At 36.6% G+C, this 26,921-nt stretch overlaps 1 pseudogene; it reads right to left on the bottom strand.

The window, feature by feature from the left end:
- LOC140512197 (small ribosomal subunit protein RACK1-like) lies at positions 1 to 26,921 on the bottom strand (annotated as a pseudogene).

The raw sequence follows: 26,921 nt of genomic DNA, 5'->3' as shown, positions 1-26,921 counted from the left end.
TTACCTAGTGCCAATGGTCACTTGCCACAGGTGTGCCAAGATGTCTGTGTATCCAGCAAAAAGAGTCTGCTCATCAGCAGACCAGGCTAAAAATGTGCACTGTGGAGGCTCAGACTTGCTGCTGGTACTGATCACTTCTTGCTTAAACTCATCCACAATGATTTTGCCCTCTAGGTCCCAGATCTTGTTGCTGGGCCCAGTGGCAGCACAGAACCATTAGCGATTGTGGCTGATCCAGAGGGCATTGGCTATGTCACCACCATCCAGAGTATAGAAGTACTTATCCTCATTGAGGTCCCACAGCATGGTCTGACAATCTTGTCTCCAGAGGCACAGAGAGAGCCATCAGGAGAAATTGTAACTGTGTTTAAGTAGCCTATGTGGCCAATGTGGTTTGTCTTCAGTTTGAAGTTGGCCAAGTTCTAGACCTTGATCAGCTTGTCCCAGCCACAGGAGACAATGATGGGGTTGCTGCTATTGGGTGGAAAATGGACACAGGACACCCACTCTGTGTGGTTCTCATACTGAACAGTGTATTTAGACACCCAGGGTATTCCACAGCTTGATAATCTTATCCCATGAACCAGTGACAATCTGGCAGTCGTTGGAAGAGAAGGCTACACTCAGCACATCCTTGGTGTGACCAACAAAGCGCCTGGTGGTAGTGTCAGTTGTGAGATCCTATAGTCTCAGTGTTCCATCCCAGGAACTTGAGAGTGCAAATTGGCCAGCATGGGAAACGAACACACCACTAATAAAACGTGAGTGACATCTGAGGGCACGCTGGGGGATCCCATAGTTTGTCTCATCTCTGGTAAGCTTCCATACGATAATGGTCTTATCTCGGGAGGCTGACAGGATCATGTCGGGGAACTAGAGAATCGTAGTGATCTGGGTCACTCAGCCACTGCAGCCTTTAAGGGTGCCCTGGAGGGTTATCTGTTCAGTCACGATGAGGAGATCTTGGTAGATTGCTCCAGCAGGAAGGATGGATCCAGATTGTACAGAGAGAGACCAGTCGGCTCTCCTTCATTCCAGCAGTCCAGCAAGAAAAGAAGCACAATATGTTTTGGTTTTTTTTATAAGAAACACATTTGAAATGGAGATACACAGAGGGTAAAGGTAAAAGGTAGAAGACATTATACTTCAGCTGAAGATAAACAAAAAGCAGGGGTACCAATCCTAATCTCAGACAAAGCAAGAGTAAAAATAGATCTAACCAACAAAGATAAGGAAGGAAACTACACCCTGCTAAAAGACACTGGAGACAGTGAAGTAATATCATTGCTAAACATACATGCACCAAGTAGCATAGTATCCAAATACTTAGTGGAGAGACTTGCAGAAAAAAATAGATAGCAAAACTTTACTAGTGGGGATTTCAAGCTCCCCTTCTCTGAACTTGATAAATACAACCTCAAAATAAACAAGTAATAAGTTAAGGAGGTGAATAGAATTTTAGAAAAGTTACATACAGTAGACCTCCGGAGAAAATTGAATGGTGATAGAAAGGAATATATATTTTTCTCAGTGGCACATGGAATACACACAAAAATCAACCATGCACTATGGCATAAAAAGTCACAATTCATTGCAGAAAGGCTGAAATATTAAATGCATCCTTTTCAGATCATGATACAATAAAAATTATATGTAATAAAGAGTCATGGAACAATAGACCAAAAATTAACTGGAAACTAAATAATCTAATTCTAAAGAATGAGTGGGTCAAACAACAAATCATAGAAACAATCATTAACTTCATTCAAGAGAATCACAACAAGAAGATAACATTCAAATGCGGCAAAAGCAGTTCTTAGGAGAACTTTTATATCTCTGAATACTTACATAAATAAAATAGAGAAAGAGGAAGTCAGTGATTTCGGAATACAATTGAAAAAGCTGGAAAAACAACAAATTGAAAATCATCAATTAAATACCAGATTAGAAATATTGAAAACCAAAAGAAAGATTAAGAAAATTGAAATTAAGAAAACCATTGAACTAATGAATAAAACTAAAACCTGTTTTTTTGAAAAACAAACAAAATAGAGAAACCTTTGGTGAATATGATTTTTTAAAAAAAGGAAGAAGAAAACTAAATCACCAGTAGCAAAAATGAAAAGAATGAATTCACCACCAATGAAAAGAAAATTAAAGTAATAATCAGAAACTCTTTTGCCTAACCATATACCAATAAATTTGACAATCTTAGTGAAGGAGACGAATATTTACAAAAATATAAATTGCCCAGATTAACAGAAAAGGAAGTAAAATACTTAAATAACACCATTTCAGAAAAACAAGTAGAGCAAGCCATCAGTGTATTTGCTAGGAAAAAATTCCCAGGGTAAGATGGATTTAGAAGTTAATTCTATCAAACATATTAAGAACACTTAATTTCAATACTATATGAACTATTTAGGAAAACTGGCAAAGAAATAGTTCTTTCAGATTCTTTTATGATACAAATATGGAACTGATACCTAAATCAGGAAGAGTCAAAACAGAGAAAGAGAATTATAGATTAATTTTCCTAATGAATACATATCCAAAAATTTTAAATAAAACATTAGCAAGAGATTGCAGCAACTTATCCCAAGAAGAATACACTTTGATCAGGTAGGATTTATACCAAAAATTTGGGGTTGGTTTAATATTAGGAAAACTATCAGTATAATTGATTATATCAACAACAAAATTGACAAAAACCATATCATTATATCAATAGACAGAAAAAAATGCTTTGGACAAAATACAACATCAATTCCTTTTAAAAACACTAGAGAGCATAGCAATAAATGGAGCCTTCCTTGAAATGATAAGTAGTATCTTCCTAACACCATCAGCAAGCATTATTTGTAAAGGAGATAAGGTAGAAGCATTTCCAATAAGATCCAAGATCAAACAAGGACATCCATTATCAGCACTATTATTCAATATGATAATAGAAATGTTAGCCTTCGCAATAAGAGAAGAAAAAGAAATTGAAGGAATGAGAATAGGCAAAGAAATAACTAAATTATCACTCTTTCCAGATAATATGATGGTATACTTAGAGAATCCTAGAAAATCAAGTAAAAAGCTACTTGAAATAGTAACAACTTTATCAAAGTTATGGAATACAAACTTAATTTATAGAAATCATAGGCATTTCTATATATTATTAACAAAGCCAAACAGTAAGTGATAGAAAGAGAAATTCCATTTAAAGTTCCTACAGACATTATAAAATATTTGGGATTCTTACTGCCAAAATAAACCCACTAACTATATGAACACAATTATAAAATGCTTTTCATACCAATAAAGGCAGATCTAAATAATTGGAAAAGTATCAATTGCTCATAAGTACGCTGAACTAATATAACAACATGATATGTGTGTGTATGTGTAATGCAATACAACAAAAATTACAATTCTTCGTAAATTAATTTACTTATTCAGTTAATCAGAATAGCAAAAATTATTTTATAAACTTAGAAAAAATAATAACAAAATTCATCTGGAAGAACACAAGGTTCAGAATATCAAGAAAACTAATGGAAAGAAAAGCTAGGGAAGTTAGCCTAGCCATAACAGATCTTAAATTGTATTATGAGCAACAATCATCACAACTACTTGGAACTGCTTAAGAAATGGAGGGGAAGATCAATGGAATAGGTTAGGTACAAAAGACCCAGAAGTCAATGACTATAATAATATACTGTAGCTTCTAGGATAACAACCCACCATTTGACAAAAACTGCCGGGAAAACTAGAAAAAAGTTTGGCAGAAACTGTGCATAGACCAGTGTCTGACACTATATAACAAAATAAAGTCCAAATGGGTACTTGAAGCATATGTAAAGGCTTATACTATAAGCCAATTAGGGGAGCAAGGAATAGTTTATCTGTCAGATTTATGAAGAATTGGAGAAATTTATGATAATACAAGTGATAGAGAATATTATGAAATACAAAATGGATAATTTTAAAAATTCTAAAGTTTTTGCCCAAACAACAGCAATGCAACCAAGTTTAGGAGGGAAGCAGAAAACTGAAAAAGAATTTTTACAACCAGTGTCTCTGATAAAGGCCTCATTTCTAAAATATATAGAAAACTGAGTCAAACATATAAGAACACAAGGCATTTCCTAATTGATAAATGGTCAAAGGATATGAATAGGTAGTTTTCACAAGATGAAACAAAAACTATCTATAGTCATGTGACAAAATGCTCTAAATCACTATCGGTTACAGAAATGCAAATCTGAGGTACTATATTATACCTATCAGACTGGCTAACATGATGAAACAAGAAAATGATAAATGTTGGAGGTGTAGGAAAATTGGAACACTAATTCATTGTTGGTGGAGTTGTGAACTGATCCAACCATTCTGGAGACCAATTTGGAACTATGCTCAAAGGGCTATAATAATGTGCATACCCAACCCAGCAGTACCACTTCTAGGACTGCATCCCAATGAGGTCACAAAGTGGGAAAAGAACCTACATATAGAAAAATATTTATGGTAGCTCTTTTTGTGGTGTCCAAGAACTAGAAATTGAGGGGATTCCCATCAATTGGGGAATGGCTGAACAAGCTGTGGTATTGGAACATAATGAGCTGGACTTCAGAAAAACATGGACTTACATGAACTGATGCTGAGTGAAGTCAGCAGACGTACACAATAACAGCCACAGTGTGAGATGACTGACTTTGATAGACATAGCCCTTCTTAGCAATGCAAGGACCTAAAACAATTCCAAAGGATTCATGATGGAAAATGTCATCCACATCCAGAGAAAGAAGTATGGAGTCTGAATATAGAGCAAACAGAGTGTTTTCTTTTGTTGTTATTGTTTTGTTTTGTTTTCATTCTTATGGTTCCTCCATTCTAATTATCCTATGCAATATGACTAATGTGAAAATACATTTAATAAGAATATATTTGTAGAGCCTATATCAGATTGCATGCTATCTTGGGGAGGGGGTTAGAAAATTAAAAACTTATAGAAGTGAATGCTGAAAACTAAAAATGAATAAATTATCTTACAAAAAATTACCAACTTCACTTTCTCTTCCAGAGCCATCTTGGTATAGTGGCAAGATATAGATCAGTGTGTTAAAAGAAATGTCGAATAATATTAATACACAGACACACAGAAATACTAATATGAACTGATGTAAAGTAGAACGAAAATATATATACATAATGAGCACAACAGTATAAATAGAAAATACAACTGCCACAGAATAAAGAATATGGCAAAATTACAAATAATAAGTTGAGTATCCAAGAAGAGATATGAGATATTCAACCAAACTCCTTTGAAGTAATGTGTGTATGTGTATTTACTATTCCATGAAAATGGAATATTGCATAATCAGAAATTTCAATGTATTGATTCATTTTGCTAAATTTTAGTTCCCTTCCTTTTTTTCTTAAAAAAGTCATTGTTATAAGGAATGGCTCTCTGTGTGAGGTGGAATAAAGGGGGAAATTTAGATGCTATAAAAATTAAAGATTTCAGTAAACTAGAATAAGAACAAATATAGCACATCAAAAACTGAGGGTATGATGATTATAATTGGAGGACTGACACACAGAAAAGGAATTAGATGTGTTCCAATTTGTCCAAGAGGAACAGGTGGAATCTGCAGAGTTAAATATAGTATTGTTACCAGCAAAAAAGTTTCTAAAACAGTGGTTTCCAAAAATGAAAGAGGTTGCTTCGGAATTAATGTTTCTATCTTGGGAGGTAAAGCACCTTTGTCATTCTGTCTGCTATCTTTCTCCAAACCCCCTACTGCTTAGAATAATATGGATTTGCCTGGCAAGTCATGAAAGTCAGCGAGCAGGAGCAGAAGGGATGACAGCAGTTCTCTAATGAGCTTGGCGAGACCAGAAGCAGTCAGATATTCCTGCCAGTGTCTACACATCTACATATGGTAAAGCAATAATTCTCATAAGTTCTAGTTCCCATTGGATCTCAAGTTTCATGCTCCAGGACTATTGAATCTCGAGTTTCTGCATCTGCAGATGATGACCAGTTCCGCTGGAAGTTTGAGTACAACATTCTAGTGAAACTGTTCACACATTTTAACCCAATCCAAAGGATGACAGCTAAATGAATACAAATACATTTGCAAAAATTCTTGTGTTTAAAGCAGCTTCTGTGCTGTTTATGGGATTTCTGTGCTACAGAAGAACAGTAGGCTTGCAGATGTGTAAAGGATGTATGGCAGATATTTCATTTTAAGGCATTATTTTGTTTCTATTGCATAGTTTTATAGGATTTCATTCTTAAAATAATTACTCTCTATTGATGTTTTGGAAATAAAATTCTAGTAATGGGTATTGGAATGTGATTAATCACTGCTTATTGTATTGCTCTCCAAAATATTTGGACTAGTTCTCAGCAGAAGTTTCCCTTCTAATAGATATCTTCACTTGCTTGGGATAAATGCATCTTAATCTAAGCTTGCTTTTGTTTTTCTATGGAGTGTCGATTGCATTATGCCAAGCTCACTAAAATGCAACAGATTTAGGAAGAAGTTAAGGTTTATGGGTAGGGATGGGCTTGAAAGCTTACTTGTAGTTGGGATAATCCCTACATCCACACAACCTTTGGCAGTAAGTAGGCATTGTGTCTTATAGAAAGGCCAGGCAAAGCTTAGTGGAAGAAAGTTGATTGTTCTTTGAGGGTCATAGATAGCTTTATATTTCTGCCCCGGTGGGGTGCATGTGAAAACTGCCAGAGTCAATGTGGGACTCTCCAGAACTCATATTCTTTTCAATGAACTAGACCATTTGAGTGGCTAATAACACCGGCAGCTGGTTTAAAAAGATTTTCAAGCAGAGGCTAAATGACCACTGGTGGTAGAATATGTTGTACTGGGGAATTCTTTTTAGGCATATATTAGACTAAATAACTGTACCTCCAGCTACAAAATTCTATGATCTGTGGAAACTCAGCTCACCCTAATATTTCACTATGCTCTAATTTTTGGACCATAAAACTAATCATAATTTTAGACTCTATTGCTGTGATTTTATCCAAAGCATCATAAAGGGAGGTGGGGACTTGCACTAAAAAAATTAATAGTCACCACATTTGTAATAGAAAAAAAAAAGCTACATTTTAAACAACTGAAGAATGATTGATAAGACCATGGTATATTAAGGTTGAGAGGCAGCCATAATATAATGGATAGAGTGGTCAGACTGAAGGGCCAGAAGGCCTGGATTCAAATCCCATTTCTGAAACATGCTAACTATTCAACGTTGGGCAAATTATTTAATTTCACAGAGCTCTAGGCAACTCACCAAGACTATAAGAAGTGGCAAATTACATTGCTCAAAGGAGTTCCCTCATTTGTGACTTCCCTGTATCAATGAAATCACAGTATTCCCATTATCCCTATAATATTGCATATCACATTATCCCTAAAGAAATGTAATTAAATACCATGAGACTCTAAAAAGTATGTAACATACAAATAAACATGGAAAAACCAATATAAGGGGAATCAAAAGGAAATCAATAGAACCAGAATTGTATTTTCATGCTGTTCATACCTCTATATATGTGTTACACATACACACAAACACACTCTCTCACACATACATATATATACACATATGATATATGTATATGTACATACCTATATATATCCATATGATTATATATGTGTATATTATAAAAATATACGGCATACAAGTAAATATGATAAAACCAATATAAGGTGAAACAAAAGGAAACCAGTAGAATCAGAGTTGTGTTTATACATTGATTATAACTCTATATGTATTAATTGTATATACATGTAGATATACATACACATATACTACACACACATACATACACACATCCATATATACACACATGGATAAAGCAAAAGGAAATCAGTAGAAACAGTTATGTTAACACATTGATATATGATAAACACAGACACACATACACACATATATTAAATATATTTTGTAGAAAATATGCAACATACAAGTAACTGCTGCAAAAACAATAAAAATGAAGTTAAAGGAAATCATTAGAAGCAAAACTGTATTTAGACATTGACTATTACCCTACATATGATACACACACACGAATATATTCCCATATAGGATTAAATCTTGAGAGCATAAATTACTAAGGTAATTTGCATACATGTGAGCTAGTACAATTTAGAAAGATTTTCAATAATGGCTGAAACAAAATAGACTTTTGCATCAGGCTTGGTTAACCATAAAATTCATTTAGAATGTTAGCTTGTGCTTTTATCTACCTTAAAAATTTTCTTGGGGAGGGATAACAGATGGGATGACAACCTTATGATTTTCATGTTTTTATCCCAGCCTAATGCTCGCTAACACTTCTTTATTGGGAGTAGATAAGATTACATAGCATATAAAATGAACCAATTCAAGGATGTTTTCTTCCTTTTCTATTTCTTTTTAATTTTCTTTTAATGATTATACACTAGGATCTTCTATAAAATTTCCACTCAGCATTGATGTTTGTTTCTTTGTTTTTCCCTTTCCCAATATTAAAATAAAAATTCCTGCATAAAATTTCAAATCACCTTTGTAGCAGGAAAATTTTAAAAATGAAAACAACCTTGAAACATAACAAAGAGGTCACTCATAATAGTTGACTTTCCTACTATCCCTCCTTAATAAAAATGATAGATTTATTCCCAGTGTGGGCATGCGCGCGCGTGTGTGTGCATATGTGTGTGTGTGTGTGTGTGTGTGTGTGTGTGTGTGTGTGTGTGTGTGTGTGTGTATGTATGAGAGACACACAGAGGGAAACGGAGACAGTCAGAAAGTAAGAAAAAAAGATAGAAGTCCTTAGGGATCTTTGAGCCCTCCCCTGATGAGGGACTGAACATTCTGCAGTCAAGTGCAATAGTTCCAAGCTATTACCCACCAATATTAGAAAGAAATAATTGACTGGCGGTCTTTTCTCTTAATTTGTCAGTGATTTCCTTTTGTCCCCTGGGAGGCTGTCACAGGTACTTTTACTTAAAGATAGCTCTTTTTTTTGTCATTTTAGCATAAGGGCCATTAGAAGAGCACTACTCCCTCTTTCACATAAAATTTTACTTAAAATTCTACCAAAGGATGGAGATATTAATGGTAGGAAACAGGCAGGAGGTAGTCTTTGATGTCTGAAAAACATAATCATCACTAACTTTTCTTCTCCTCTTTTCAAAGTCATGTTAATGCATTTCATAGATTATCCAAGTCCTTAGAAGAATTTCTTAATTTATGTACTACCCTGATTAGTGTTTCTTATTTTTGTACCTACAACTTGGAAATATTTGGGGAAGTTTTAAGGAAGCCAAGAAGACAAAAAACTTTAGAATCTGAAAGGTCAACTTCTGGCAGAAAAGTTCAAATTTTGAGCTAAACCTATAGGGTAAACTGGCTTCATTCCCTTTCTTTATGCTAATAAAGTTCCCTGACCACCAAATACTGACTTACTTTTAATGTGAAATGCTATATGTGTGTTTTGTAAATTTTGTTAAATATTTCCCAATTATATTTAAATTTTGCTCTGCTCAAGTGTCATTTCACAGTGTTGTCACTTAGAGCGGAGACAGTGTGTTTAATACCTCTGGTGTAGATATTGACCTAAACTTAATTTCTGCCAAACTACCTTCCAGTTTCTCCAGTTATTCTTAGGAAATGTAGAACTTTCTATGAAGTAATTTACAGTCTTTGGTTTATCAAACACTGTGTTGTTGGGTTTGAAAGTTTCTGATTTTTTCTTTTCTTTAGACTGTTCTACTGAACCACTTTTCTATTTTTTAATGAATACTACTTTATAACATAATTTGACTTCTTATAGTGGTATTCCCTGCCCCCTTTCCATATTCATTTTTCATCATCTCCCTTAAAATTCTAGATATTTTCTTCTCCAAATGAGTTTTGTTATTATTTGATAAGTTCTAAAAAGTACCTACTTGGTAGTTTGAATGGTACAGCACTAAATTTGTAAATTTAAACAGTATCATCTTATTTATTATATAAGGCTCAATGGCAAGAAATGAACATTCCTTCAATTATTTAAGTAAAAATTTATTTCTTTAAGGAATTTCTTAATTTTTAAAATATATCTTTAGTGTGCCATGATAGATGGCTCTCAGATATTTTATGCAGTTTGTATTTATTTGGAGTGTCTTTCCATTACTAGTTTCTCCTTTTGGATTTTGTTATTGCAGTACAGAAAGACATTATTTTGTGAATTAATTTTGTTACTTATTATTTTACCGAAGCTAATGTCTCAATTAATTTGTTTGATGATTCTCTGGGTTTTCTAAGTTAAACAACATACAATGAGTAAACAGATTATTTTCTCTCCTTTTTGCCAATATTTATGTCTTTTAATTTCTTTATCTGATAATTATTATCTCTAGGAAAGATATTAGCCTTACTTTGGAGATATTTTCTTTCACTGGAACAGGTAGGAAGAGAGAAAGGGGATATGCAGTTCCACTGTAAAAAGTAAAGGAAAGGAATTAAGGAAACTTCAGCTGTATGGTCTCAGTCTTGGTGAGATAGAGGCCAGGTCATCTTCAGTAAGTGTGAGAAGAATTGGACTGAGATGACCGTAAGAAAGTGGTGAGTGGTATCATTCAAATGCATCTGTTCTTAATTATTTTGTCCTATTTGGTCGTTAATGTGATGAAATATCAAATCAAGTGGGACACTGAGACCTTCTTTGAAAATAAAAAGAAATACAAACTAGCAATGATAAACTGACATTTCTGTCGTGCTTTAATGTTTATACTGTACTTTCCTCACAACAAGCCTGTGGGACTGGCAATGCAATGATTATCATTTTCATTTTATGGATGAGGGGATAGGTTCAGAGAGATTGTGACTTGCCTAAGGTCATCATCCTAGCAATAAAGAAAACATTGTACCATATCTCTAAAATTAAACCAAACCAGACGTTTATTTTCTATTTAGCAAGAGTGTGGTATATATGGTCTATAGTTTTTAGCTGGAAAAGGAAAACAGATTTAACTCCATCTTATATGTCAACATCGCCCCATGACATATCTCTACTTTATTCTGATGTTTCTGAAATATATTTTCTCTTGTCATTTTGATACTGGAGTTTTTCTCAGTGGAATCATTGAAAAGGGGGGTATGTGTGTGTGTGTGTGTGTGTGTGTGTGTGTGTGTGCGTGCGCACATACTTTAACAAAAAAATTTTCAATCTTTAAAAAAAGCTGAAGGCAAAAAATATATACTTCTCGAAACAAGCTTGTTTGCCCAAATCCAACTATATTTTTCCCTATATGGAAAGGTGTTTATAAATATTGAATTTCAGAATCACTTACTTGGATACCAACATTAAAATTTTGTATAATAAATAGGGTAAGGACATTTATATCCTGGTTTTGTAAACAGTCACATGTGGGAAATCATTAAAAAATAACTTTTTAATTCTCCAAAAATAATATTGAATATATGTGTTTTGTTTTATGAAAAAAAATGCTTTTTATTTAGCTAATTCTAAAATGCATAATGCTTCTAAAGTCTGCCTTAGTTGTAAGGAAGAAAAGGGACCTGACACTGGACTGGAGCTAAGGTCAAAATGAAGGGTTTATTTAAAGATCTAAGTAAGATATGTTTCTTTTCATCTGCTTTTGCTTCATCAACCTGACATGGCATAATGTTTGACATGGATAATGTTTGACAGGTTCACAGCACAGTTTTCTGACTGTATTCTCCTTTACCACACAATTTTTACACTAAGTTTATTGCCCTACTCTATATCCTTTAGACTTTCATTTATTCAAGGTTTCAACAAATTTAAGGAGGGAGAGAATGGGGAAGTAGGCAAATTGCTTATCTGGTGCATTGCCTATAAATCAAAGGGAGAACAGGATTCATGAGTGTTTACTGAAAGACTATAAGCTTCAGAGATAATAGAGAGCTTCTCCTACTGAGGACCCAAGGTTTTTTAGCTGAGTTTACAACCTGGGTAAAGTGAGATGGGGTTGATTATAAAATTCTACAACAAACAGAAAAGGGAGAAAAAAGTCAAAACCACTTTGGGAGATCAGGCCAGAGAAAGAGAGAAGGGTTTCCATTACCACTTAAACCAATAGCTAAACTAAATTAAATTCTCTTCAAATTTGCTACATGCCTGCTAGGTTCAAGATCCTATGATAAATTTACAATCTAGTAGAAAACATAAGATAAATTATCATTCTTCTCAGCCCCTACTTAATATTTTATTTTGGATAGTTTTCTATATATGTCTCTTATTGGACTAAGCTCTGTGAGAATAGGGATGAAGTTTTATCATCCTTCATGCCTGGCACATTTCTCTGCACGTAGTAGTCACTTAATTAATGCTTGTTGAATTAAATATATAATGTACATCAGAAAAACATAGGAGAAGTAAAAGGAAATTATATGAAATTTGGAGAAAATAGGACCACTACTTCCTTGGGACTGGAAAGTGATCATGGGAAAAGATTAAGGAAAAAGATTCAAGTCAAATCAAAAGCCTTTATTAAGCACTTGCTGTGTGCCAGGATCTATGTTAAGTGAAAGGTTAAAAAAATAGGTCCTGCTTTCAAGGAGTTCACATTTGAATGGGGGAGGCATATACAAGAGATGTTAGGAAGTTAAAATTGACAAGACTTTACAAATGATAGAGTATGGAGGGTGTGGGGAAAAGAGAATGAATAGCTGAGAATGTCATCAAATGTCAAGCTTGGGTGATAAGGAGAATCACCAACTACTACTACTACTATTACTACTACTACTACTACTACTACTACTACTACTACTACTACTACTACTACTACTACTTCTTCTTCTTCTTCTTCTTCTTCTTCTTCTTCTTCTTCTTCTTCTTCTTCTTCTTCTTCTTCTTCTTCTTCTGTTTTTCACCTTCTCTAAGCTCCATTCCCAGTTCTGTCTACTCCATATTTCTTACATCGCTGAGATCAGGATTTTCTAGTAATAGCCCTAAGGATACATAAGTGATAACAGTACTCTAGAAATTTAGTGTCAAACTCTAATAGGAATGGTGGCCACTAAACTTTACAAAAGATCCTTTCAAGCTACATCCTCACTTAGAAAACCACAAATTAATATTATCTGTGTTTTACTATATACTTATTTATCTTGTTATATATTTCCCAATCACACTGTAATCTGATTTGGGTTGCTCTTGGAAATATCATGAGCTGCATGTAGTAAGCAGTATATTTGACTCCTCTGCTCCAGAAGACTTCTAAGACTTTGCCCCAAATAAGCGAGATTTGGTAGTCAGAGATCTACTTGGATCTCTGACATGTAAGTAGTTCTTTACATAAAGATGATGAAACTGTCCAGGAGACTTTACTGGTCCGATGAACTGGGCCTCAAACCACTGACATAGCTTCCTGGTTGCCTAAATGTAAATGCCCAGTATACAAAGAACTAGAAGCTTCTCCATTTTTATCCACACTTCTAAGCAGTACAATGTGAAGGCCGGGAAGCTGCATCCAACTGAATCAATATTGTATTCCTACTGACTATCCTTTCTGGGTTATTGTTAAGTAAACTTCAACTCCTTAAGCTCTAGATGGTCTCTAGTCAGTTTCTAGTGAGTATCTCTTGTCAGTCCAGTGTAGAAGTTGAACCACACTAAGCGGACTTGAGTTAGGCTGTGCTCATATCACCTTATTACATTTTTCCAGCCTTAGAGCTTCCACTATTTCCACTATTTTTATTGCTTTATTTCTTCTTATGCTGCATTATTTTTTGGAGTAAAGGTGTTAAATACCTCATTAGCACCCTTTCACTACCCACTATGAGCACTGAATGTCCTCAAGTAACTCTTATGTGCTCCCAAAATAAATCGTCTCTTCTACCATCTGCTTCAGAGGTGCTGAATCTGTTCTCATAGCTTTCCTGCCATCTGGCACCTAGGCCTCCCTGTTACTTCTCAGCGTTCTCTCTTGTTTCTTTGACCTGTCTTATAAAGAGGAGGCAAGCAACAGTACTGTGTCTGTGCCAGCTGTTTCTTACTCCCTCACACAGGCTTGTTACCTTCATTCAGAAAGTAAAATAGCCTAGACTTCTAACAAGAGGCTCTGCCTAACAAACTTGAGATGGTATATAAAGCATTCTGTAAACCTTAAAGTGTTCTCCAAGTGTCTGACATTTAGAATAATAATAATTTCACATATTATAACATCTGCTAATGCTAGGGGCTCTAATTATGGTGGTAGGCCGAAGATCTCAAAGGACCAGAGTTTTCAGACTTCTTTTCATGGAAAGATCTGTCATTTTGTTTTTGGTAGTCATTATTCTGTTGCACCAGCACTTCCAAAAGTGAACTCATTTTCTTCTTCCATTAAATTTCTCTTCCCACCTTCTCCATTTTTGTGGATGGAATCTTTGTCTTCTCAATTGCCCAAGGTTTTAATCTAGGAATTATCCTTCACTCTTCCTTATTATATTCTACAGTCAATAATCTGCCAAATACAATAAATTCTAACTCCATAACATCTCTGGCACCTGTCCTTACTTTTCACTCACTCTGACACATCATATTTCAAGACCTCATTATCTCATCTGGACTATATAATATATTTGTAATTATGTTGTGATGGGTTTCTCTGCCCCTTATATTTCTCTCTTATATTTGCCAAATTAATTTCCATCATGGCCAGATCTGACCATGTTTCTTATCATGCTCAGATACCTCAGTGGCTCCCAATTACTCCTTACTTTGATCCTTCGTCACACTATCAATGAATATACTCCATTCAGCAATGAATAGTGCCAACCATCCATATCTTTTTTTCCTGTGTGACTCTTGTCCACTTTCTAGGTGGCACAGTGGATAGAAAGCAGAGCCTGGAGTCAAGATGGCATGAATTCAAATCTAACCTCAGGCACTTACTAGTTGTATGACTTTGGGCAAATCATTTAACCACTCTCTTACTCAATTTCCTTAATTATAAAATGGGGATAATAACAGGACCAATCTCACAAGGCTATTTTCAGGATCAAATGACATATTTGTAAAGCACTTAGCACAGTGTCTGACACAGAATAGGTGTTCTCTATCCTTTCTCCCTGTCACTCCTCCATAGGAGGCCCATCTAATGTGTTACAGGATTTCTTCTAACTCTTTACATTATGTAGATATCACTTGATCATTTCACTGATTTTCACTTTCATTATATGACAAGCCCAGTTTCCTTTCCAGTCATACAGCTCTCCGATGATATCCTTTCTGTGACTTCTGCTCAAATCTTTGGCATTATGTAGCCTATACTACATAAGTACTCATACTCACCCCGTTGGTCTTCAATGCCTTTCTGGTGTTTCTCAAATTTAATTCTTTGGATAATGAGACATTCTATGACTCAAAGTCATGTAGCATCACCAAAAAGCGGCTGATGTGAAAAAAAGATGGGCCTTTGTTTCAGGGATAATCTATGGGTCAATAAAAGTGTCAACCAGACCTGAACCAGCTTCTAACCTGTAAGTGGTCAGAGTCAAACAAAGCAGTCTGGAGACAAAAGAGTAACAAATCATACAGAAGTTTAATTTCAAAGTGAGGAAACAGGTTTGCAAACTGAAGTCCTTCTGAGAAGAAGGCAGGGGTAGGGTAGGATAGGGTACAGGTAGGGTTTTTGAAGATGAAAACCACACAAAGGCAGGACCCCATGCAGTTGTTCTTAGGTCTTGAGCAAACAGTTCCCATGGCAGACTCACGTTTTCAGGCATCTTTGGGACAATGCAGGTATTCTTTTTTTTTTTATTTATTTAACTTTTTAACATTCATTTTCACAAAATTTTGGGTTACAAATTTTCTCCCCTTTCATCCCCTCCCCTCCAAACACCAAGCATTCTAATTGCCCCTATGACCAATCTGCTCTCTCTTCTATCATCCCTCTCTGCCCTTGTCTCTGTCTTCTCTTTTGCCCTGTAGGGCCAGATAGCTTTCTATACCCCTTTACCCATATTTCTTATTTCCTAGTGGCAAGAACATTACTCGACAGTTGATCCTAACACTTTGAGTTCCAACTTCTTTACCTCCCTCCCTCTCCACCAGTTCCCTTTGGAAGGCAAGCAATTCAATATAGGCCAAATCTGTGTAGTTTTGCAAATGACTTCCATAATAGTTGTGTTGTATAGGACTAACTATATTTCCCTCCATCCTATCCTGTCCCCCATTACTTCTATTCTCTTTTGATCCTGTCCCTCCCCATGAGGGTCGACCTCAAATTGCACTCTCCTCCCCATGCCCTCCCTTCTATCATCCTCCCCACCCTGCTTATCCCCTTCTCCCCCACTTTTCTGTATTGTAAGATAGGTTTTCATACCAAAATGAGTGTGCATTTTATTCTTTCCTTTAGTGGAATGTGATGAGAGTAGACTTCATGTTTTTCTCTCACCTCCCCTCTTTATCCCTCCACTAATGAGCCTTTTGCTTGCCTCTTTTATGAGAGATAATTTGCCCCATTCAATTCTCCCTTTCTCCTCCCAATATCTTTCTCTCTCACTGCTTGATTTCATTTTTTTAAAGATATGATCTCATCCTCTTCAATTCACTCTTTGTACTCTGTCTCTATGTATGTGTGCGTGTGTGCATGTGTGTGTGTGTAATCCCACCCAGTACCCAGATACTGAAATGTTTCAAGAGTTACAAATATTGTCTTTCCATGTAGGAATGTAAACAGTTCAACTTTAGTAAGTCCCTTATGACTTCTCCTGCTGTTCACCTTTTCCTGGTTCTCTTCATTCTCGTGTTTGGAAGTCAAATTTTCCTTTCAGCTCTGGTCTTTTCATCAAGAATGCTTGAAAATCCTCTATTTCATTGAAAGACCAATTTTTCCCCTGAAGTATTTTACTCAGTTTTGCTGGGTAGGTGATTCTTGGTTTTAGTCCTAGTTCCTTTGACTTCTGGAATATCCTATTCCATACCTTTCGATCCCTTAATGTAGAAGCTGCTAGATCTTGTGTTATCCTGATTGTATTTCCACAATACTTGAATTGTTTCTTTCTAGCTGCTTGCAATATTTTCTCCTTGACCTGGGAACTCTGGAATTTGGCCACAATGTTTCAAGGAGTTTCTCTTTTTGGATGTCTTTCAGGCGGTGTTCTGTGGATTCCTTGAATATTTATTTTGCCCTCTGGTTCTAGAATCTCAGGGCAGTTTTCCTTGATAATTTCATGAAAGATGGTGTCTAGGCTCTTCTTTTGATCATGGCTTTCAGGTAGTCCCATAATTTTTAAATTGTCTCTCCTGGATCTATTTTCCAGGTCAGTTGTTTTTCCAATGAGATATTTCACATTATCTTCCATTTTTCCATTCTTCTCGCTTGTTCTGTGATTTCTTGCTTTCTCATAAAGTCCTTAGCCTCCATCTGTTCCATTCTAATTTTGAAAGAACTATTTTCTTCAGTGAGCTTTTGAATCTCCTTTTCCATTTGGCTAATTCTGCTTTTGAAAGCATTCTTCTCCTCATTGGCTTTTTGAACCTCTTTTGCCAATTGAGTTAGGCTAGTTTTCAAGGTGTTATTTTCTTCAACATTTTTTTGGTTCTCCTTTAGCAGGGAGCTGATTTGCTGTTCATGCTTTGACTTCATGTCTCTCATTTCTCTTCCCAGCTTTTCCTCCACCTCTCTAACTTGATTTTCAAAATTCTTTTTGAGCTCTTCCATGGTCTGAGCCCATTGGGTGGGCTGGGACACAGAATCCTTGATTTCTGTGTCTTTGCCTGATGGTAAGCATTGTTCTTCCTCATCAGAAAGGAAGGGAGGAAATGCCTGTTCACCAAGAAAGTAACCTTCTATAGTCTTATTTCTTTTCCCTTTTCTGGGCATTTTCCCAGCCAGTGACTTGACCTCTGAATATTTTCCTCACACCCACCTCGCCTCCTGATCCTCCCAGCCACTGTTTGGGGTCTGAGATTCAAATGCTGCTTTCAGCCTCAGGGCTTTGGGCGGGGGCAGGGCTGCCATTCAGTGTGAGATTAAGTTCAGATGCTCAGGTTAGGGCAGGGCCGCCTCTAAGGCTCAGTTCCCTCAGGGAGTTTATGCAGAGACCTTCAACAATGGATCCAGGCTCCTGCCTGTGTGGGGAGCCCCTGTCTGCCGCCGCCCCTCAGCTTCTGTCTCCCGAAGGGGCCCGAGCCATGGGGGCACCCCACTCCCTCCTTGACCCGCCAAAGAGACTCTTTCACCGACCCCGTCACCTGTGGGTGGAGGGACTTGTGCATCCGCTGGAGATCCAGTCCCTGAAGCCCGCTCAGATATGTTCTTCTCGGTGCCACGGCCGCTGCAGGGCTGCCCTCAGCTCCCAGTACCGGCACCCAGTCCGCAGCGCGAAGGACCTTTTGCGAGAAGTTTGCAGGTCCCTCTGGAACAGAAATCTCCCTCGGTCCAATGTTCTGTGGTCTCTGGGTGCAGAATTCGCTGTGAGTTACTTCTTTGTAGTTGTTCTATGGTTTGTGGGTTCGGAGCTATGTGTATGTTCGTCTTTCTACTCCGCCATCTTGGCTCCACCCCCCCAGTGCAGGTATTCTTGAGTCCTGTGGGAGCAGTCTTCAAGATATTAGAATCTTTAAGCCTTATGATTGTTTCAAGTCTTTAGGGTCGCTGAGTTTTGCAATCATTCAGCAGTATACAGAACCAGAGTTATTGTGGTAGAAACAGGAGTGCAGTACTTGGTTTGGTTCACTTAGAAGTTATAAGCACAAAAATGACAGGAGATGTAATTGATGACTTTCTGCTACAGCGTGTTGGCAGCAGCTGAGCTCTCAGGACTGGATGTCTTGGGACAAAGAGGAACACCAAAAATCTAAATAGTTATTGATTAATATTAAATCATAAATGTCTCAGCGAACACCTGATGCTGATCAAAGCAATGCATTTTGCCAAGGTGAGATCATAGAAAGGGCGAGTACAAAGGATTGTTGTTATGCTAAGATCAGGGCACAGGTTGCTTGCTAGGTCTTAACTCTGGAAAACAGGGTGTCTCCAAATATCTTGACAAAAGAATAATACATTTGTCCAAAGATGATATAATCCTCTCTGTTTTCTGTTCAGTGTTCAATTCCAATTGTTTATTGTTCATTTACAGTTTCTAAGAGTCATTTGTAGCATTTTACATAGAAGTGTAGTCAATATGGCAGTGTGAGATTCAGCATTTTTGCCCAGCTCACCTAACACATATCTTCCACAACAACCTAGATAAAGATCTCTACCAAATGATTAGGAAAACCAAGACAATGGGTCATTTTTCCAGTTCAGGGCAGCTTAGCAAGATAGAGATGTTTGTAAACACTGAATCAGAAGCTGGCCAAGTGGGACACAGTGGCAGCAGAGGCAGCAGTGATGATGAGGGTAGAAGTGGGAGTGGGCTGTGGGTAGAGAAAATAAATTAAAAAAAACCCACCATCAACTTAAAAAGCAAAACAAACAAAACAAGAAAACTTAGGCTGTTTGCCAAGCTCTAGTCCTTCATCACCATTGTTTATTGGTCATTTTAAACTGTATGTCCCATAGACACTTCAAATTCAACATATCCAAAACAAAGTTCGTTATCCTTTCCTGAAAACCCACCACACTTCTGAAATTACCTATTGCATTCAAGGGTATAACCCCCCTTCCAGTTATCCAGGTTCACAACTTTGGTGTCTTCCTCCATTCCTCATTCTCATTCACCCCACATTTATAATCGGTGGCCAAATCCTATTATCTCTACCTTTATATTTCTCAAATCCATCAACTTCTTTCTACTCACATGACTATCACTTCAGTTTTTAGGATCTCATCACTTTTCACCTAGATTACTGCAGTAACCTAACGATCTATATGCTTCAATTCTCAATCCATCTTACAAACAGTTACTAAAATGATTTTCTTAAAGTACAGGTATGGTAATGCAAATACACTACTCAATAAACTCCAGTGACTTTTTATTATCTCTATGACAAAAACAAACAAATAAATTATGTCACTTAAATTCCTTCAAAATTTGTCCCAACTTACCTTTCAAGGCTTCTTCCACATTATTCTTCTATATTTATTCAACAATCTAGCAAAACAGGAGATCATACTGTTTCTCATGTATATCACTGCATCTCTTGTTTCCCTGCATGTGTTCTGGCTTTCTCCTACTCCCTCCTCACCTTCACTTCTTAAAAGATCTAGTTTCTTAAAGATTCAGCTTAACTATCGTTGTCTCCATGGAACCATTCCTAATTTTCCTGAGCTGCTAATGCACCAGTAAATTAACTTGTATCTATTTAGTCTATATACACATATGTATATATGCATGCATACACACACACACACACACACGCACAAGAATTGTTTTAATTTTGTCTTTGTATTCCCACCACATAGTACAGTGCTTGGCACATAGTAGATGCTAAATAAATACTTGTTAGATGAAGAGGCTAGCTCAAAGAATAGATCAATGGCCTTGGAGTCAGGAAGACCTGAGTTCAAATACAGTTTCATATAGTTACTTGCCATATGACGTTGGGCAAGTCACAACCTCTGTTTGCCTCAGTTTCTTCAACTGTAAAATGTGGTTACTTATGGCATCTATCTTACAGGATTGTTGTGAGAATAAAATAAGATAATATTTGTGGAAAAGAAAAAAAAACGCCATATAGTAGGCACTATATAAATGCTCCTTCCCCTCCTCACCCTTGTTGACACATTATCATGGCTAAAAAGTAATCAACCTATTTGGGTCCTGAAAAAGTGAAGTCTGTTTCTAGGACCATAATCAAAGCCTTTTCAGTATTATGGAACCCATTAGATCTTGTGGTGTTTTGGCACAGCCTGTAAGAAATAAGAGTCATCTCCATTTCACAAGACTTCTATTGATTATAGGATAAAACAAAATAAAATAAACTCTTCTAGTATGCCACTTGGAGTTCTCTACAATCTGACTCCAAGCTGTCCTCCCAGACTTATTCCACTTTATTTCCTTTTATGTGCTTATCCAGACTTGATTCCTAACTGTTTCCAAATCTTGACTTGGCATCTTCTGTCTCAATACATTTGTCCTGGCTATCCCTCATGCCCATAAGGCACTGATTTTATTTCTGAACTTGAAGTCCTTCAGTCAAAATAATTTTCTTCCTTTAAGGTGGGGTTGTCATCTCTTCCACGAAGCTATCCTTTTCTCCCCATCACATACCACCAGAGAGGAATTTCTTTATACTAAAATCCCACTAAATTGTTTTCTCTGGATTTCTCCCATTCCCCTATTATACTTTAGCTTTTATTAATCTTATTCTCAGAATCATATAATTTTAAAGCTATAAAGGATCACGGGGCTATTCCAAAAGGAATCTCCAGTATAATATCCCTAGTAAGGTATATTATTTGCAGCCTCTGGCCAAAGAAAGGAAACTCATAACATCTCAAGGTAACCATTTCACTTTTGGTCTCCTCTCGTTGTTAGGGAATTTATTGGCAGCAAGCCTAAATTTCTCTCTTTCTTATGCCCACTGGGGCCAAAGAGAAGAAATCTCTTCCAAAGCCTCTTCCACAATTTTTTGCACATCTTTTCCTACTAGTAGACTTCAGTTTATTTGGGGTCAGAGAGTATGCCACTTTTAAATCTTTTATCTCCAGCACCTACCACAGTATTTTTCGCACTGCTGTTCAGTCATTCAGTCATGTCTGACTCTTTGTGACCCTGTGGATCATATTGTTCATGGGGTTTTCCTAGCAAAGATGCTACAGTGGTTTGTCGTTTACTTCTCCAGTGGATCAAGGCAAACAAAGGTTAAGTGACTTGTCCAAGATCAGATAGCTAGTAAGTGTCTGAGGTTGGATTTGAACTCAGATCTTCCACACTCCAGACCCCGTGTCTGTCAATCGAGCCATCTAGCGATCTAATATACATCCCATCTACTACACACTATGCACATAGTAAATGCTTATGTTTATCCAATATAATTTAAGATATGGAATTCCAGTGTTACCTTTATATATGCTCACTTTATCAGATGGGGACATTATTAATCATTGTAATACTCCATTATTTTTAGCACTTTTGATAGAAAACAAAAACAAAATATTTTATGGTCCAAGTTCTAATTATAACCATACAAATTATCCACCTTACAGAAGTTTTCCAGAAAATTCTCTCCTCTGTTACCTTTGATGCTTCTGGACCCTTCTCATATACTATTAGCAATTAGGACAAGAGAATGCCACAATACATGGGGACTTCAGGATCCATCTGGTTGTACTGAGAAAGTAAAGACCCAAAGAGCTACAGTGACTTGGTCAAAGTCATGCATTTTACCAGTGGCACAGCTGGGAATAGGACCCAATCTTATGACTTTAAATTCAGTGCTTTTTCTACCTTCTTTAACTGTTCACATTTTGGGGGTATTTAAGAACTCAACAATAATTTGAATACTAACCCAAACAAAACCAGAAAGAAATTGAATCAGAGGACAATAAAAATTCAAATTTGATATAAACTGAAATATAGTGGATTGTTGGGTTATTCATTTTGTTAGGTAATTTATTCCATAAGTCCCTAGTATGGGGATCTGAAAGTTCGTTATACTAAAATTAGCATTTTTTTCTCTACTTTCTTATTATAGCATATATATGTACATATATGTATATATATATATGTATATATACATATATATGGAAGGATTTCACCATAAGAAAATTAATAATTTTATTTATCTCTTTAATTTTGCCCCTAGAATGTGCCATGTACAAAGTAGAAAGGAGAGGACCTATCTACTATTTGATACAAGAGAAGTAGTCAAAAATTTTAACCAGCTTTCTGGTTAAAAAGTTTCTTTTACAGAGAATATAGGCTCTCAACTCTGGCAATTCACATTGCAGAAATATAGATTTATTTAGCATGTAAAATTCAGATCTACATTGAAAATAAGGGAAAACCTTGAGTGCTCAGACAATATGCACATTATTCTCCACTGAAATATGATCTAATTGAAGTGAACAGAGTTAAAATAATCTACACAGTAACAGCAAGAGTGTAAGGGAAATTAATTGTGAAAATCTTAGTAATACTGTTCAGTACAATGATCCACCACAACTCCAAAGGATTTATGATATAAAATATTCCATACCTCCAGACAGAGAATTGATAGACTCAAAATTCAGAATGAAGCATATTTTTTTTCAGCATTTTTTTTCAGAACATGACCAATATAGAAACTTGCATACAAGAATGCATATTTATAATGGATAAGATTTCTTGCCTTTTCAAAGGGTGAAAGAGGGATGGAGGAAAAGAATGCAGAACTGAAAAAAAATTAAATATAAAAAGAAATAAGATGTAACTCAGTAGGAACTTAGCTTTAACAGCTTTTAATATTAAATTATATATGCCACATGCAGAGAAAATACAGACTATAGAAGGGAGATGAACAGTGTTAAAGCTCATGAGAAAGGAATCAAAGGTACATAGAAAAAGAGGAAGGGCACTGAAGTCAGGAATTAAGAATATAAATCAAATGAAAGGACCACCAGAAAGACAGCTTTTTTGGAGACTTCTCTAGAATTAGCCTGTTCTTTCTTGGGTGTGTTGCAACTCCTGTTTCAGAAAAAAAAGCAAATAAAGAAACCCAAACCAAAACAAGAGAAATCCATCCCTTGGCAAAATCAAGAATGTCCCAAGAAAAAGAGGAAGTCTGGTGATAGGAATATCTTCTGATTTCTGCTCAAGGCCAGAAAGAGTAAAAACCAAAAACAAATGAACAAACCATAAAATCACATGTTCTGAAACAAGAAGTAACAGTAAGGAATAGACAGGAGAAAAAAGCCCGCCACCACTTCAGAGTATTTATAAATGTGTACCTCTCTACCTATCTCTTTATCTGAGGGGCTGAATCAGAGAAGCCTTGGTCAGTTGGGCCCACCTAACCTACCTGAGGAAATTTCAGCACAGAAGGTATAGCTAAGTAACAGCCACATGAGCTACTAAGGTTTTATAATGGTTTCCTTTACAACTTGTAAGGGGAGTGAAAACTGGACTTTACATCAAGTGATACATTCATAGACTAGGGAAAGTGACCCACTGAACTTTATAAAGAAGTGTTTGCATTTCTGTACTCATTTGATGGCCATACATTTTTCAGTAGTCTGCTAGAACTGTCCAGCTATTTGCATAAATTAATCATAAAGTATCACTTAGGTTAATTCAGCTATACTATCCAAATTGGTTAAAAAACCTCTTAAAACAACTAAATGATAAGAATTTTTGAAAAGCTTTAAATATTTAATAGGCAGTAAAGTTTTGTCTTCAAAGGAAATTACTCTTAAAATGATTTCCTTAGAAAAGAACTCTGAATTATACAAAGGTTAGAGATAATCTCAGAAGATAAAGTGGTCAATTTAATTTATATACAATTTAAAAGCTTTTGCATGAATAACAATCAATGCAGCTATAATCAGGAAGAGAAGAAACTGCTTAGGGGAAAAATTGCTATAAAATTCTCTGATACTCAAGATATATTGGAACTTGCTGCAAACACATACAAACAAGGGTGCCACAGTCATTCTTCAATAGTTAAGTACTCAAAAGATATAAACAGGCAATTCCCAAATGATGAAACACAAACTATCATCAATCACATGAAAGAATGCTCTAAATTATGATAAGAGAAATTCAAATTAAAACTCAAAGTTTTCACTTCCCATCTACCAGATTTGTAAATGCTGGGGAAAGGGGGATGGTAGTGTCTGTAGGAAGACAGGCACACATACTACACTTTCAGTGGGTCTGTGAATTGATCCAACTATTCCCCAAGACAATCTAAAATTATGCTACGGAAAAAAAAAATAAGTCACCAATGTATACATATCCTTTGATCCAGGCATATCATGACCAAGGAAGCCAAACACTAAAGGAAAGATCTATACATCTATTTCGTATAAATAGAGTATGTATACACACGTACACACAACATAATATTCATGTGTGTATATACATACATATAAACATGTGCAATACATATGCAATACACATATATACATATATATGAATGTGAGTGTATGTATACTACAAATAGCTATAATGGAATATATTTGTGCTATATGACAAATAAAAGGAACATGGAGAACTTGGTAAGTCTTTCATGAACTGATGACACCAGAATAAACAAGACCATAATAATTCACAGAAAAACCACAGTAACATAAAGGGACAAAACAGCAGTGACAGCATTCAGACTCCAGATCTCTGATTAGTTATATAATTTAGTTATTAATGAGATATTTCAATTTAATTATGTTAATTAAAGCCATATAGGTATTCCAGAGTCATGATGTCAAAACATGCCTTCTATCTCTCTTGAGAGAAATTGTGGATTATAGGCATAAAATAAATACTTTTAGACATCATCCAAATGCTCCTTTGTTTTGCTCTACTGTACATTTTTGTTACAAGAGAGGGTGCTATGGGGGGAGTCTCTGGAAAATGTCTGATATTAAAAAGTGACCAATAAAACATTTAAAATGATAAAAATAAGATACACTTATTGCTGATTTTTAAAAAATAATAGTACACTAGAACCAGGAAGGACTTTAGAGAATACTCCTATTCTCTCATTTTGCAGATAAAGATACGGAGAGCCAGAGAGGGTAAGTGACTCGCCTAAAGTCACACAGATAGAAAGAATACAGATCGTATAACTCCAGTGCCCACCACAGCAAGCTGTGTAGATGTGGCCACTCTCACAAAGCTCAGACATTATGCTATTGAACAACCAATGGAAAGCTAAAAAACAACAGCCTGGAACAATTTTGGTCTTGTCTGTTTGTGTCTGCTAGCTGAAAATTCCTCTTCTTGTCATGTATGACTTTCTCCAGATTTATTTCTTATTAGTGTACATTTTGTACTTTGTATTTCCATTTAGGCTGGATGACTGGCCTTCCTCAAAACATCTTTTTGTGAGTGTGGAATATATACTGTCTCTCCTCCTAACCCCCACCATTTAGAACATTTATTTTCCTTAGTTCCAATACAATGTCTTCCTGGCTCCTCCTTTTTTCCCCATTTCCCTCCTTCCCCCCAAATATTAATGCTTTCTCCCAGGTCAAATTACTTTGTTTGTACTTAATCTGATTACATGCTGTATCCCCCAACAGAATGCTATTTCCTTGAGATTAAGGGCTGCCCGGGGCGACTCCCGGGCCTTCGCCTTCTACTTACCTATCCCCGGTCCTCGGATGTCTCCGGCCCTCCTCCTGGTTCGGGGGAGGGAATTCCCTCTCCCTGTTGGGGAAGGGGAATAAACAGGCAGAGCACCCGAAAGGAGTTGCAGCCAGCAAGCTTTATTCCGTTTCCTCTCCTTCAGCTCTCATGGTCATCCCCTTTTATTATCCCCTGTCTCCTCCCCCCTAGCTCCCATGGGCGGGCGAGCTCCTCCCAAGTGCCTCCCCGTGGGTGGAGCCAGCCTGTTACCAGGGCCATCCCAGTACCTCGTGGCTTGCTAGACCACCTAGCTTGCCACGTAAGCAGGTTCGGACCCTCAGGCGTCTCACGGTCCTCACGGGGGACCCCGGTCCAGAGCTGTCCCCCAACATCTCCCCCTTTTTGTTTTACACGGGTAGATTGGGTGGTTCCCCCCACAGGGACCTGTCTTTGCGATGTCTCAGAGACAAAACATCGCCTTTAAGACTCTCTAGTGCCCGTGTCAATAATTGCAGGAGGCACTTCAGGAGGCACGGCAGGAAGAGACACATAAGGACAAGAACTGCAACGGAGGAGAGCACGCCTGGCAGCCAATGCAAGTCCAGGATTCATTGTAACCATTCGAAGATGGAACGCTCTTCTCGTTCACGCTTTTCCTCAAACGTTCTGGAGAGGTTATTCAGCTGATCAATGAGCAAGTCCAACTGATGGATGTCATCTGTGGCGTTATAAGCCAGCAT

The sequence above is a fragment of the Notamacropus eugenii genome, chromosome 6 (assembly GCF_028372415.1).
Source record: "Notamacropus eugenii isolate mMacEug1 chromosome 6, mMacEug1.pri_v2, whole genome shotgun sequence".
Classification (NCBI taxonomy): Eukaryota; Metazoa; Chordata; class Mammalia; order Diprotodontia; family Macropodidae; genus Notamacropus; species Notamacropus eugenii.
The sequence above is the reverse complement of the archived record's forward strand: the minus strand, read 5'-3'. Positions and strand labels throughout refer to the sequence as shown.